General features: G+C 36.2%; 1 long non-coding RNA gene across 1 annotated transcript; it reads left to right on the forward strand.

Annotated features, from left to right (window-relative positions):
• The first annotated feature begins 1813 nt into the window (after positions 1 to 1813).
• Positions 1814 to 2708, forward strand: LOC139118215 (uncharacterized). The gene is made up of 3 exons (XR_011548637.1): positions 1814 to 1893; positions 2286 to 2350; positions 2648 to 2708. It is a non-coding gene; the product is annotated as an uncharacterized lncRNA (long non-coding RNA).
• The last annotated feature ends 3901 nt before the right edge of the window (positions 2709 to 6609 follow it).

Consider the following 6609-nt stretch of genomic DNA (forward strand, 5'->3'; position numbering starts at 1 on the left):
TGTTGTTTTCTTTGTAAAACTTATGTGTACTTTGGTAAGGTGGATACGATGTTAGAATGAAATCACAATTTCACTGAGAAAATCTGTAGGTAACATAGTGTCACAGCATTTTTCTTATTATTTTGTCAAAAATTGTGTCAGGGGAAAAAATTATGCACCAAATTGTAGGTCTTGTTATGCTTGATTGCAAAAAAAGTGTTGTTTTTTTTGTAAAAATGGTGTACAATTTGGTTAGCTAGGATTCGGAATAGCATCATAGTTCCATAAGAAAAACTTTTGACACCATAATACTACAACATTTTTCTTTAAACTTGTCAAAAACTCTGCCATGTGGGCCAGGTTGTGTGCTTAATTGAGGTTTTGTTATGCTTGATTGCAGGAAAGTATTGTTTCTTTGTAAAAGTAATGTGCACTTTGGTAAAGTGGATGTCAGAATGGAATCACAATTCCACCAAGGAGATCTGTTGATGACATAGTGTATTTCAGCATTTTTCTTATTATTTGTCAAAAATTGTGCTAGGAAAGCAAATTTGCACCAAATTGCAGGTTTTGTTATGCTTGATTACAAAAAGTATTGGTATCTAACTTAGAACTGGTAAAAAATTCTGTAAGTGTAATGAGGGTATGTCAGCATTATCTTACCCGTTACACAAGTGGCATTTTCAGTATCTTGTTCCTGAGCACAATTTATGTGTTTAATCAATATCATGTTAGGTCCCCGAAAATAAGATGCATTGTGTGTTATTTGACCCTAGAAAACATGTTGACCCTTGACTTTTTAGCATTTTTGAAAAATTTAAAGCAAATTTTCTATAATTTTGTTGAATTTTAGCATGGGGGGTTGTTAGGGTTGGGTTGCTTTGTACTAGAGACATTAATAGTACATTGTCTTGTCTATGTTGAAGCTATTTCATCATAGAATGCTGGGTTGTTTCCCAAGTTTGCAAAACTGTACAGCCAAGGCATGGGATCAGACTCAAACAAAGATGGTAAGTGAGTAATTATAGTTATCAGCATTTACTTTTCTGTGGAACTGACCCTTTTCAATAATACAAGCAAATTGGTCCATGAAATATGCATGCTGAAGTTCATATTTCTTGCAGAATGTGCGCAACATGTTTCAATCTGTATTTTCCTATTTCTTTAAGCCATTAAGTACAAAAGTTGAACATTTTTACATTGTTGAATTTCCAAACAATAATTCCACACCCAAGTGGTAAAGATCAAATTTATGTTTTATTTGATAAGTGCCAAACTACTGCCAGAAAACATGTACCTTTACAGAGGTTCGTTCAACCTAATGCCCACCATATGAAAAATAGAACAGGAGGGGTTTATCCATACAAATGACCTAATTGTCAATATACTTTTAAAAGGGGAAATTTTGATCACAAGAAATAGAATCTGGAGATAGTTTGCATTAGTGTTTGAATCGATAGTGAGCTTTTGTAAGCAATGCTCCTGTCTACCTTAACGGTTTGATCATATTTGTAGAGTTCTAAATGCAAGATTACATGTGTATGTGAATGAAGCTTATCCAAAGGTCTTTATATACAGTATTTTCAATGCAATGACTGTCTATGAATAGTATGATCCATCCCTTCAAGTCAGCAACACAAATTAATAGTTCCACTAAGCTCTGTCTTTTTTACACCGGAATTCCTCCTTTAACTGTGAAGTGGATTTTCAGTGCCCATGATTGATTGCGAAGTTGTAAAAGGAAAATTTTCTCAGCATTGTGATGATGCCTTACCCATCTTGTATGTAACTTTACACTGAAACATTCTTTAAACTTGGTTTGATTCTTCTTCCAGGTTAACTCCAACTGGGTGGTTGGCTGATTGCATTGGTGACAGGCAGGGCAGAACTGATGTTACACTACCAATTTTAATTGTGAGTATTTGCATATATTGTCAGCAATATTGTAATCTAAAATTTACTGTTAAGAATGTTGCAGTGTATTCCCATTGTGTAGCAAGGAAACTGTGGCTCAGAAAAAAGGTTGAAGTGACAAACTCTCGGGTCCATACTGGTCCTTTTTTTGTCTTGTCCCTGTTCAGTAAAAATGGTATTCACCGGTAATATTTCCAGGTGGTACTAACTCTATTATATCAGTTTTACTATATGTTTGTGAGCTTCAGATATTTTTTTCTATTGCTGGCATAAATATGGGCCTTTATTAGTAAATTGGTCCAGCTGTAATGTAGAATAGTTTAATTAAAGGCCAGCAGATCTTATGATGATTATGTGCTAGTTTGAGTTGTCTTTCTGATTGATGTTAACAGAAATCCTCAGCAGACCCAGTTACAGGACAACAAAGGCGGTGTGGGAACTCATCACACTGTATCAGGTAAAGACTTGATTTTTTCTTTTTGCCACCACAGTGTCTGATGGGGTTTCCTAAGGCTAATACTATCATGAAAAAAAGTTGTGTCATGGGTATCACATACCGTATGTGGCCTGTCAAAATACTAAACATAGCAAATGTTACACTTCATTGTGGAGTGGACTAGATTGACATGATTTTTCATCACTCATGATTTATTTTGGAATATGAGTTTACTTTTCATTGTGGATGTACAATACCAACCTAGTATGTATTTGTACACTGATAAATTCGTTTAATTTGGTTTGACTCTGATTACAGGTTCTCCACCTGGGCTGGTGGTTTATTGAGTGACAGGTGTGGAGGCTTGGTGTTACGATATAGAAGAGCGAATGATACAGAAATTGTGTGGAAAAAAGCAGAACTAAAAGTTATGTCATTTATGTATATTGAAACTTTGAATATTGTTTTGGTGGTTTAAAAATCCAAACTTCAATTATTTGTTTTCATGGCGCTGACGCAAAAATGATGTAAGAAACTGCAAGTACCCAGATGACCCGTGGTTGAGAATAATTACCATTTACGACCAGTACCTAATAATTTGACCACAGAACTAGCCTCAGGTATTCACCAGCTGAGGAATCACCAAATTATTCATGATAGAAACTTCCAACATCAATCATCTAAAAGTAATGGTGTTGCTAACAAACACTTTGCCTTTTTTTGGACATTTTCAGTGTGTCAGCCAAGGAAAAAACGAAGGAAGTCTGTTGCGCAGAAACGAAAGTACCACTACAAGAAGCCTATAAATGAAAGTATAGACCATGTCAGGTTTGTATATATATCAATCATTGTTATGTTATTTCTGATATCTGGGAAGCAATTTGTAGAACTCATTGCCATGTCATAAGAGTGTGCAATTAGGAAGCAGATGTGACTAAGGGTCCACTACCCCAACCCTTGAAATTTGTTGTCCTCAAAATATCTTCCTATTTACTCTGATTTTCTTTGTAACACTCACTTTAAGGTGAGATATAGTCTTTCACTGCATTACAAAGCCATTCCTTTGTGAAAGATTGGACAAGTAAATTCAAATTTTAATGATCATTTTATTTCACACCATATTCTAGAACTTGTAATCTAACATGTCACAATGGAAAGCATTCAATCCTATATGCATTACTTTGGACTACTTTATTGTGTCTCAGTGAAAAACTTTTGTTCCATCTGTGTAACAAAGTTACCATTCTTTATCTGTAGCGTTGCTGATTCTCAATTGTCTTCAATGCCTGACTTGAAAACAGATTTTGAATCAGAAGTGTGTATTAACCAGCATGTTGTTAATCAAAACAAACAATATACAAATGTCAGGAAAAAAAGAAAACTTTATGTCATTTTATAAGGAAAAAAAACAGCTTATCTTGCACCATATGCAGCTGATATTTGAGGTATGTAATTGCCTCACAACTGACATTGTACGAGCAGAAGTATGGCCTCGTACTTTCACAGAACGAGTGACGTATTAAATGTACCCATACTTTCAAATACGAGTGACGTACAATGCTGGTTTATCATACACAGCAAGATTTTGACGTAAGGCCGTAAAATTCATAAGTGAAGCTGCGGTTTGTATTAGGAACTATTTTTAGACCCCCTCCAATCTTGAACTCCAAAATCCGGTGCGGCTTCTATACGCACATTTGTCTGGACTCAACTACGTCACGTTGAAAATTGCCAGCAAGGAGACTATTATTATGCAAATGACCACAGCTGCATTTCTCCGCAGTAGGGAGACTAAGTTATACATTTTCTCAGCTTTTCTCCTCTTTCTTTCGAATAAAGATGATAAACCCTTGCACTTCCAAGCCTTAAATAATTGTACACGCCGCTGTCCCACACAAGCGCGGTGCTGTCGACTCCAAGCTATGTTTCACACGCTGCATGCCTGCCAGCTAATTTATGCATACGTTTGCAATAACCTCAGGAACAGCTGTGCGGGCCTGCTCATGTTCCGTCGATCGATATTTTTAGAAATCTGGAGACATGGCACATCACATTTTTATTTTAATAGTTTACAAAAGATGTAAGAAGCATTGATTTTGTCGAAAATTCTGAAAAAAATATAGGAAGATTTTATCACGAACACATTTTCACTTTGGGTCGACATGGGGTCGCAGCCATATTGCCTCAAAACTTGTGTCTGTCTGCACTCAAAACTCGAAACTTTCGAATATGAACCTGTAAAATCGAGGTCATTTTGTCAAACTTCGGCGAAATTTAAGCCTATAGACAAGATTACATCTAGGTAAGGTAAATTTACTGAAATTTGATCGACAAATAATCCTGAACTTGAACGTGACAGCTCGCCTTCTCCGGCAAGTCAAGCATCAAGCTGTCCATACACAGCTGGCCATATTGCTCGGTTTATGAGATTGATTTCAAGCGACGGCGGTAGAGCGTACAGGGCTCTGGATATGAACCTACCACCGGTGTAGCTGTAATAACTGTTGCGTTGTTTTTCTTGAAGTTTTCTTTACATTAAACCTGCCATATTCCTTCAAATTACAACGAGATTTTTTTCGATCACACAGCCATGTATTTCGATATGTCACTCGCAACAGTACGCTAAACACAGACAGGCTATAGAGAAATACTGACATTACGTCACTTGTACGGTGAAATTGCGGCCCATTACATCACTCGTAATTTGCTCGTACGAGCTCGTACGTCTGCTCGTAGTTCGTCTGTTTTGAGACGATTAGATAAATGGATATTTTCAATAATATTAGGTTATTATGAAACTAATGCTTGAAATCATGAGCGGCGCTGTCCAAGTAAACAGTTTGCGGCATTACAACATCTTTGTTTGGTTTCCATCAGGTTCAAGCTTACAGGAAATACACAGCATGCTGTGTCAGTGACATTCACAAGATCAATGGTTAGAAATTCCAACAGTTTCCATGAATATCCAGGAGTGTACAAAGTCTGATTGTGAACACTGGCATGAAACAGGACTGAAAAGTGAATACTTACCTTGTTTATAAATCAGCTACCGTTTTTTTCTATCTTAAAATATATTTGTAGGAAAAGAAGGTATAAGAAAATAGCAGCATACAGAAAATACCACTACAGTCACAGCAAGGCATCATCATCATTGAATAAGCCATGCAATCAAGATTTTACAACCCTGAGTCCATTGTTGATGTTCTTGCAGAGCCACAGAAATCACAATGTGAAATATCCTCCACAGATAGTACAGTTGGTGATACATGTAGTACGGAGTGTATTGGATAATCATTTTTGGTGACTGATTTTTAGAGTGAGTCAACTGAGTATGAGAACAAACTAATTAAGATAGAGGAAACTGACACTGAAGGTCATAGTGCAAATCAATTCATAGTGATTTTAGATAAGCCATATGTGTATGATCCTGCAATTGATATTGATGAATTTATTTTCAGTAATCTTTGTAATGATGTAAAGCAATGTGATGATTTGTTTGGATTTACAATGCTTGAGGCTGTCTCAGAAAGTAACTGTAATCTTACACTTGTTTCCCATTATACAGGTTCAGAGTTTCCAATTGTAAAGATGTCTCTGAAAATAGATAGTGATTTCATCCCTTCATTGTCTGTTCATAGACTAAAAGTTGATGTAGATCATGAATTTTGGAAAGGATTGCCTCATAAAGTCAGAACATTGAATGACCTAATTGCAATTTTAATCAAAATCAGGAAGTACAATGTTTGTGAAGGTAATCCTGATAAAGACTTTGCAGACATGTTTTCTTCAAGTAACAAACAATTAGCATATAGAGAGTATGGTTTTAGTACTGCTCATATATCTACAATTAGAACATTCTCATGTTCCCTTTTGTGTACTGGGCAAAGGTGCCAAGAATGTATCAAGTATCGTGGGGCTCTGCGTAAGCGTCGATCTGAAAAATCCAGGCAAAGTGAGATTAACACTGATAGCCTGCTGTCATCAAGAAAAACACATTCAAATATGTCCAGAGATGAGCTATGTAAGAAACTTGGTCAGTATAAATGTCATGTGAAATCACTTGACCATAAAATTCAGACTTTGACCAATGATATTCAGAAATCAATTGATGTGAATGGCCACATCCTGTCTGGAAAGGGAAATGATGACATGTTGTCCATGATTGAAATGTGCCAGAGTAAAATTGAGGAGAGTTGGCCAGATCCTCATAGTTTTCAGAGGTTGTTCTGGGAAGAACAGATCAAATTTAATAAATTGCGTGATAAGAAATCCATGCGATG

This window comes from Ptychodera flava, chromosome 19 (assembly GCF_041260155.1).
Source record: "Ptychodera flava strain L36383 chromosome 19, AS_Pfla_20210202, whole genome shotgun sequence".
Taxonomy (NCBI): domain Eukaryota; kingdom Metazoa; phylum Hemichordata; class Enteropneusta; family Ptychoderidae; genus Ptychodera; species Ptychodera flava.